The sequence below is a fragment of the Papaver somniferum genome, chromosome 6 (assembly GCF_003573695.1).
Source record: "Papaver somniferum cultivar HN1 chromosome 6, ASM357369v1, whole genome shotgun sequence".
Lineage (NCBI taxonomy): Eukaryota > Viridiplantae > Streptophyta > Magnoliopsida > Ranunculales > Papaveraceae > Papaver > Papaver somniferum.
This window is the reverse complement of record NC_039363.1, coordinates 49,397,238-49,406,593: the sequence shown is the minus strand read 5'-3', so window position 1 is coordinate 49,406,593 and position 9,356 is coordinate 49,397,238. Positions and strand designations below refer to the sequence as shown.

The 9,356-nt window shown below is 39.7% G+C and overlaps 1 pseudogene; it reads left to right on the top strand.

Annotated features, from left to right (window-relative positions):
• The first annotated feature begins 681 nt into the window (after positions 1-681).
• LOC113292053 lies at positions 682-781 on the top strand (annotated as a pseudogene).
• Positions 782-9,356: the final 8,575 nt, after the last annotated feature.

Below are 9,356 nucleotides of genomic sequence, written 5' to 3'. Positions count from 1 at the left end.
ATTTGGCCGACTTGAAGTTCTAACTTAGCAAGGCTCTGAGCATTAGTTTGAAAATTCTGCTTGGTTTCCTGTTGAAAACTAACATGGATCTGTGCTAACATTTCCTGAGTTTTTGCTAACATCTTAATAGATTCCTCTAAGATAGTAGTTTTATTTTCTGGGCCTGATGTATTCCTAGTATAGCCAAAACCTGGGGGAGCATTAGAATTATTAGACTGACCCTGACTCTGGCCCTTAGACCATGAAAAATTCGGATGGTTCTTCCAACCAGGATTATAGGTTTCTGAATATGGGTCAAACTTCTGACGATTATCAAACCTAGTGTTATTATATATAGCATTGGCTTGCTCTTCATTATTCTGGCCTTCCCAAAGAGGCTACAATCTACCACTAGTGTTACCCACTTCTAAAGCTTCTAACCTTTTCGCTATAGCAGCAATTTTGGCATCTGATTCATAGCCTCCTTCTACCCTATTAACGTTTCCTCTGCTAAGAAGAATTGTTTTCTGGGGTCCCCTACTACTTTCCCATTGTTGGGTCTTTTCGGCGACTTCATGTAAATATGTCATCGCGTCATCAACTGTTTGGTTCTCAAATCCACCAGTACACATAGATTCTACTGTAGTTGTGGTTGGATAATCTAAACCCTCATAAAGGATCTGAACTAACCTAACCTTCTCTAAACCATGATGAGGACATTGAGCTAATAAATCATTGAACCTTTCCAAATACCTATACAAAGTTTCTCCCTCTTGTTGAGAAAACATGCAGATTTGCGTCCTAATAGACGATGTTTTGTGCCTAGGGAAAAACTTATTGAAAAAGGCAGATGTAAGTTGTTCATATGTCTCAATTGACTCGGAGTCCAAACTATATAGACACGACTTGGCCTTATCTTTCAGGGAAAATGGGAATAACCTAAGTTTCAAAGCATCATCATCTAAGCCTCTAATTCTTAGAGTACTACAAATTTCCTCAAAATCCCTAACATGGTAATAAGGGTTTTCATTTTGTTTCTCTAAAAAGATTGGGAGCATCTGTAAGGTCCCAGGTTTCAGTTCATAGGGTGCCTCCGTTTCAACTAACTTAATACACGAAGGACGAGTAGTCCTAGTTGGATTCAACAAAGATTTCAAAGTTGTCATTTCTGGCGCTATCGGAGCAACAGGATTCTCTCCTCAGTCAAAGGACGTTCAAAAACAGACTCTTCAAAAGTCGGACTCTCTAGATTAAGGTAATCGAGACGCTTCGAACTACTAGGTTTCTCTTTAACAAATGTACCTAGTGCATCTCTTTTACGTTCAGGCATACAATAGAATTTTCTAAATTGGAAGGGTAAGCAAACACAGATCAAGGCCGACTCAACCAAATCAAACCTATTGATTTCTAGCAAACAAAAAGCATGATGGCTCCACTTAGATTGTTTCTAGACCAGCTTCTAATCCTTCGAACGGGAATTCGTTACAATTTAAGCAAACCCCTCTGGAATCAATCCGAGTTAACATAAGTTGAATAGAGGCGAGGGAAGATCGGTGGAGCTTTGATACCCAAGGCCTCACCGATATTACAAGGCGGCGCAGTCACGCATTCAACTTACAGAAACCGTCAAGAACTTCGAAGTATGCTTGAAAGAGTAACCAATATTTTTCGAATGACTTTCCTGTTAAGCTTGTTACCCTATCAGTCTCGTTCTAGTCAAAATTTTAGGCTTAGGTTCGCGTAGGTTACGTGTTCCTAAAGCGGGCAAGAAGAGAACGGTGATGAAATCCGAACCCTTATCTTGTATGGCCAGGCCTTGCCCTTAACTAGAAAAATAAATGTTTGTATTCAGTCCTCAACATATATGCATACGAAGGAGTCCAGTAACTCGCTGACAGGGGATTCGCGAGTGTTTAGAATCTTACCTCCCGTTCCAGACAGGGGATGAATCGGTTGAAGTCGACTCGGGCCACTGACTCCGATGTCTAGTGTACGAACCCAAGGTGCAGAGACAATATCGTAATTGTCCTCCTTCTCTGCAAACAATTTATATTTAAAGTACCCTTCCGTAGGATAATAAAAAGATAATGTCCCAAAGTCCAAAAGTCCAAAAGTCCAAAAAAAAATAAAGAAAAATTACAAAAATAATAAACCCTAATACAGTTTTTTTTTTTTAAAATAAAATAAACAAACCCTAAACTAAAATTGTCTAAAATAAAATTGTCTTCTTTTCTGTTCTTTTTGCTTTAATCTTTATCTCCAAGTCTTTATGAAATCACCAAACTCTTTGGCTCAATTTTCTTTATGATCCAGAACCTGTAGACACATGATAAATACCCAAAAATATAAAAAAGGACAAAAACAATAATAAAAATAAAATAAATCTCAAACCCTAAAAACAAGTCCGCGTCGGCGGCGCCAAAAATTGATGTTATTTGTAGATAGTGGTAAAAAGAGTGTCGTTTCTCAGACTTGTGAAGGATTTTTTTTTAGACTTAAATTCAAAACTAAAATAAAAAACACAATAAAAATTATAACAAACTCAAACAAAGATGATATCAATATTAAAAGAAACACTGAGGCTAAGATCCCACTATTTTCCAAGTTCAAAGTGATTAAACCAATACTTATATTTATGCAATTTTCTCGTTTAATTTGATTCTAAAGTATTGCAACAAGTAGATTTTCAAAAATAATAATTGTGAATACCAAGTATGAAGCATCAAAAGTCTTAAAACTAAGCATACTCCATCAAAATAAATCAAAATCACTCAAATAAAAATCATATTCAATAATAGTTCAAGCCAAATAATCATATAATTATTGCAAATAAAAAGATAAAATAGAATATACCACTTTTTGTTGGAAAACTAGCTTCCTCTATCGCCTCAACAATGGGGTTTAGCTCATCATATTAATCACTTGCTTAAAATATTGGTTTATGGTTCAAAAGTTGATTAAAAGGAAGGAAGACAATAAAACAGACAGTTTGCAACGCTGTATTGGCGCTACAAAGCAGTTGTTACAAACGACGAATTGTTACAGAGACTTGTTGGTTACTGTAGCAGCGTTACAAATTGAGACGCCAAGTGTTGAGATATTAAGACTGAAAAAACGACTGTTTTGAATGGTGTTTGTTCTTCAGTTTCTTCTTCTTCTCCTGCTGGTGTAACTCGCTCTGCAACTCGATTGGTTCTTCTCTGTTGGGTTCTAAACTTCTCCTAAGGTTGTGTAACCTCTTCTGTGACTCCTAGCCTCATATATATACACGGAAGGTCCCGTATGAAGCAAGTGAAGTCCCAAAAATAACTCTTTTCTTCGGCAGTAATACTCGGAATTTTCTTCCCTTCCAAATCTTCTTTACGCGGTTTGTGAGTTATAAAACTTCCTAAAACTGAAAGATATGAATCCCAGAGAGTAAATCCTTCGTTCACAGCACCAAACTTCCACAAATATAACCAATGAAACTTCCACGAATAACCAGTGCCCTGTTTTATCCAAACCAAAGATTGATGCCTATTTTTTCGAATTTGTGCCACCTACAATCTCTGTTCTGACTCATCATGTACATCCCAACTCATCTTCACGTAAGAAACCTCTCCAATACTTCACGGAATTTCAGAAAATCCGATAATATTTCTATCTCCTTTGTTCAGCCCTAACTCCACATAACGCCCTATATTTTCGAATTTAGAAGACCTACCAACCCTGTTCAGTCGTAACAGGGTGGTACCAATCCATTCCAGTGTCAACCACCGAGAAAAACTCAATAGAATTTAATCCAGCTCTTCCCAGGAAAATACGCAGCTTGTACACCAGATTCCCGCCAATCCTGAGATTCGAATGATAAAGAAGGATAGCCCCCTAACCAGAGTGGGGGTGCCGATAGCACCTTCCTTGGGGTGTCCTGGTGGTGCCCCTTAGTAATTTGGGTACCACTTATCCATAGTGAGAGTCTGAATAGCAAGTGTCTTCCGGGCGCTTTTACCACTTTTTCGAGCCAATTTTTTCCAAAAATGTTTATTAGCCAAAAATACCTACAAATAAATAAAACACCATAATAAGTACAAAAATGAGCCCTAACAATATATAGAATCGAGACAAATCGGACACAAAAATGTGTCTATCACCGAGGGACAATGTATTTTGGATTATTTAGAGGTGTTCGGTATTTGCGAGAAAGATTTTTTTTTTTTTTTGGTTACAGATTACTTCTGCAAAGGTGATTGACCCCTCAAGATGGATGCAAGTCTCTGCACCATATTTTGAAAGGTTGCGACAGATACCATGGAAAGGGTTTGAATTAAACATTGAAATGAATATTACCGAAGCATAGTATCTCAAATGGTACCAGATATTTGCGAATCTAGTAATTGGTGTTCACAATATGCACATTTAAGGGTTTGATTTCCCGGGGTTAGATGGTATCGGTCGTGATAAGTCTATCATTCTTAGCCATCAGCCTCAAGAAGGATCATGCTTAATTACCTACCACATATATGGATGTTCTACATCATATACATCAAATATGCCTTAAATACATTGGGGTTTGCCAAGTATAACTTCATCAGGAGAAACAATCACGATTCTAATAGTTTCAACGACTATAATATATACTATTACAATGTTACTGCCACTGGAGATCAACTGAAGTCGGAGCTTCAATTTGTATTGAGTAAATCAACAAATGACGGCTTTGTACTTATAGGTGGTTTGAAAACGGCAGGTGGATAGCACATTGTTTGGAACTAGTCCATCTATAAATCATAATGGTCGTGAAAATTCTGGCAATACATCTAGGAACACTTCATCATGGCACGAGAATGTGGAAGATACACAAGTGACTAAAACTGCTCCGCAAACTGTGCTTACTTCCCAACATAAAGTAATTCAACCAGATCCAAGACGGTTTTTTTGCATCATTTCTGACCTGGAACCAGAATGAAGCTTATCATATCGCTGCGCCACAAGCAACCTCTTCTAAGTTCTTACAATCCACCACTTTAATTTTACAACCGAACACTTTTGTTTTTTAACAATACGGAGATATAGGTCGATTCACATATTTGTTGGCAATTGGGTGTATTCTGGATATTGGAGAATAAAATCAAGAGACGAAGATAATTATAAACAACATTAGAAGACCAGTAACTTTTATTTCTATTATCGATGTAATTCTAGCATAGACACATTTATGTGTCTATTTTGATCTCAATTCTATATATTGTTAGTGCTCATTTTTGTATTTATTACGGTACTAGGATATGACTCATGCCGTAAAGGCCCGGGATTCGGTTTATTGTTTGAAATTAAAATCTACGATATTTCATCTTGTACACTGGTAGCCTCCGCATATTTTCTTATTGTACACTGGTAGCCTCCACATATTTTCTTATTCTTCTTGTTTTTTGTTTTTTGGCTTTTATTTTTTATTTTTAGTCAAAAGGAAGTGCGGTCACCAAACTAAGAGCATGTCTGAAATATCTTTGTGTTCATTTAAAACACTTTTTTTTTTTTTCAATTTTTGGAATTTAGGGTTCCTCAATATTATAGAAATAAGATTTACAGTAATGGAAATCAAAGGTACTGTTCAAGCTACTATATTACACGTAAAGCATAAAAAGCTGGTGCCACTCAAACTCTTCATGATTATCATAGCTTAGGATATGACCCTCGAATAGCTAATTGTAGGGGAGTGGGAGTCAAGGAAAGAAGAACAATATGAAATGATTTGAACATCAATGGTTACAATTATCATTGGAAATTATTTAAATTCACTAATTATTTAAATTTACTAATGGTCTAGGGCATCATCATAGAGTTACAATTCAGTTGTAACAAACGTTTTTGAAGGATATTCTCGTTCTTTTTTATTTCTAGTTTGTTTACTGTAACGAAATGAATTTCATTGATCAAATTGGTATGAAAAATGAATTACATAAATGTTTTTTTAAGTAGCAGTTTGTACAAAAGCCACAATCAGGCTTGAAAAGAACTTTTATGCTTACATGATAGGTCTATAACAAAAATACTCTTATTCAGATATCACTAGTACAAAAGTGGCCTTTAGACACGCTAGATATAAATTTCCATGCCACGCCTTTTGGTTTTTGAGTGTCTATAGGGTAGACTTTTACCTTATAGACATGCCATGTTCTATGGGCGTGTTAATATAAGTGCTTTCAGCCACGCCGGATCTAGTAGTATGTCCAGATATCATCGTTTAGTCACGTTAACTTTTAATTTTTTACTGGACGTGTTTATAGACCAGTCTATGGCCACGTTAAGCAATTGCGGTGTGTCCAAAAATAATAGTCACGCCACTTGAGGCGTGGTTAAAAATTTGGTTTTATTAGACACGCTAATATGCATATCCATAGTGTGCGATTTGCAGACACGCCGGTTAATATGTGTAGCTATAAAGTTGGTTTTATTAGACACGCTAGAATGCGTGTCCATAGCGGCCGTTTTATGGACATGCTGATTTTATTGCGTGGCTAAAAAGTTCGTTTTATTGGACACGCTAGTTTGCGTTTTATAGACACGCCGGTTTATATGCGTGGTTAAAAAGTTGGTTTTATTAGACACGCTGGTATGCGTGTCCATAGTGGGCGTTTTATAGACACGCCAGTTCTATTTATTACCGGGTACATGAAATGGGATATAACTGCACAACACGGGGTCCAGCTCTATTGAGGGCCTTTTTCTTCTTCAACCCAATAGTTATTAACTGACTTTCAAAAAATAAACAAAAAAGCTTCTGCCGAAATTCGAACGCGAACGCATGGTCTCGACTCGAAGGAGGTAGGTAACAAGACGAATCAATCCACCAAGCTGCCCATCTATACTTTTTTAGGATTAGTGTTTTGCAGAGCCATTTCAGATGATACACATCATGTCTCCATCTGCTTACTACTATCACAAACAAACTCTTCGTCTTCCTCCTCATGCTCTGCAACTCATTCATCCCTTTTACCCCAAACCTATATTTCCATTTCCTCCTCCTTTACTACTCTTTCACCCCTTTAATCCCAAACACTAGTACTAATGCTTGGACTTGGTTTTGTTGTTGTCTTCTTGTTTGCTACTGAATCCATCTAGAGATGGGGATATGAGGATTGTACCAATCCAGAGTATACTCCATCAGTATCTCTGGTCTTTCCTCTACGATGTCTCCCTCACAATACAATACTAGAGGCATGGCTTGCCAATTCTTCTGAAATTGGAAACTGCAATTCTTTGTGCTTCTGATTTTAGGAAACTGAATGAGAAAATGAAAATTTTTCTCTCATTTCTGCTTATTTTATGGTTTGGAAGATCAACTGACTCTTCATCACAACCGTTGATCGGTTCTTCCATCTATTTAATTATTAAGAAACTCTATCCCAGACAATTTGCTCACACGCAATTTTCCTATGTCAAGTCTATTGGCTCTATGAATTGGAACTGTACCTATAATATGCCTTAATTGGCTCATGCATAGCGGTTCCAAACACTTGGCATTTGCAAACTTTTTAATTTCTCGGGTTTGGACTCGGGTACGAATCAATCCCCACTGGTTTCTCTAACAGACCCATGTAATGATCTGTACTGTGATAAGTCTACGCTGCCCTTAGAGATCAGAATTACAAGCCATACTCTCTAAATGGAGATCAATATGGTTTTAGTCTCGGCTATTATTTTGTTAGTCAAAGGAAAGCCACAGCATAACTCAAAAGTATCGAATCTGACAAAGGTAAAAATCTAACCACGTTTATTAATACTAACTCTTTATGTTGTCTCAGGTTTAGCTACCAAGTACAATTAGCCATCAAGACTCTCACCAAGCAAAAGTCTATATCTCCGCATGATGTCCGGTCGCAATCGACTACAAGAGGGTACACTCGCCACTCCAATGCACCAACTACCCTACACTGGGACAAAAGAATTTCTTAGTCACACCAAAGAGAATAACAACGACAAACCAAACTATGAACCCGTGACTCATATTCAAACTAAAGCATGTTACTCTTTGTGAATGGGGAAAAACGGTTTGCTGGTGTTGATGGTGGTTTTTAGCTTAGGATTAAAATCGTAAAACCTTATATCTGACATGACGTCACTAGGACCACTAGCGCATTTATTGAATCATTCAACACGCCTATGTAAGAATTACCAGGGTACCTTTTTTTTTACATATATATGTGTCGTGTTCCACGGTAGAACCCTTAGTATTGACCGACATCACCTTCGTACACCAAGACCTAAATTTTTACACCACCGTGCCATGGAAAACCATGCCAGCCACGTCTCCGCGCCAAGGCATGCCAACCATGCCAGCCGCACCACCGTGCCAATGGAAAACCATGCCAGCCACGTCTCCGCGCCAAAGCATGCAAATGCCAGCCGCATGTGCCAATGGCATGCCGTGCGAGCCACATATCCGCGCCAATGCATGCCAACCATGCCAGCCGAACCACCATGCCAATGGAAAACCATGTCAGCCACGTCTCCGCGCCAAGGCATGCCAACCATGCCAGACGCATGTGCCAATGGCATGCCGTGCCAGCCACATCTCCGCTCCAAGGCATGCAAACCATGCCAGCCGCACCACCATGCCAACCACGTCTCCGCGCCAAAGCATGCCAACCATGCCATCCGCGCCACCGTGCCAATGGAAAGTCGTGTCATCCACATCTCTGCGTCAAGGCATGTCAACCATGCCAGCCGCAACACCGTGCCAATGGGAAACCATGCAAGCCACGTCTCTGCGCCAAGGCATGCCAACCATGCCAGCCACGTCTCCGTGCCAAAGCATTCCAACCATGCAAGCCGCGCCACCGTGCCAATGGAAAACCATGCCGGCCACGTCTCCACGCGAAGGCATGCCAACCATGCCAGCCGCACCACATATGTCAATGGCATGCCTTGCCAGCCACACCTCCGCGCCAAGGCATGCCAACCATGATAACCGCGCCACCGTGCGAATGTCAAACCATGCCAGCCACGATTCCATGCCAAAGCCATGCCGACCCCGCTACATGTCGCTGGCTGCCAAAACAAAGGGTTCCAACAATCAACGGCCACCCTTCCATCTGAGATGCAGATCTTAGCCTTCCAAGGTCGCCATCCAACGCATGGTAACCTTTGTCCCAACACCAAAACCCTAGTTTTGGCCACGCCTAAACCGCGCCAAGGCATGTCGTGCCAGCCACCTTGCTGCGCCGAAACCATACCATGCCGGCCTTCCGTTTACGGCCGCCAAAACGAAGGCGTACGACAATCAACGTCCACCCTTCCATCTTATATGCAAATCTTAGCCGTCCAAGGTCACAAACCAACGCATGGTAACCTTTGGCCCAACGCCAAAACCCTAGTTTTGGCCACGCCTAAACCGC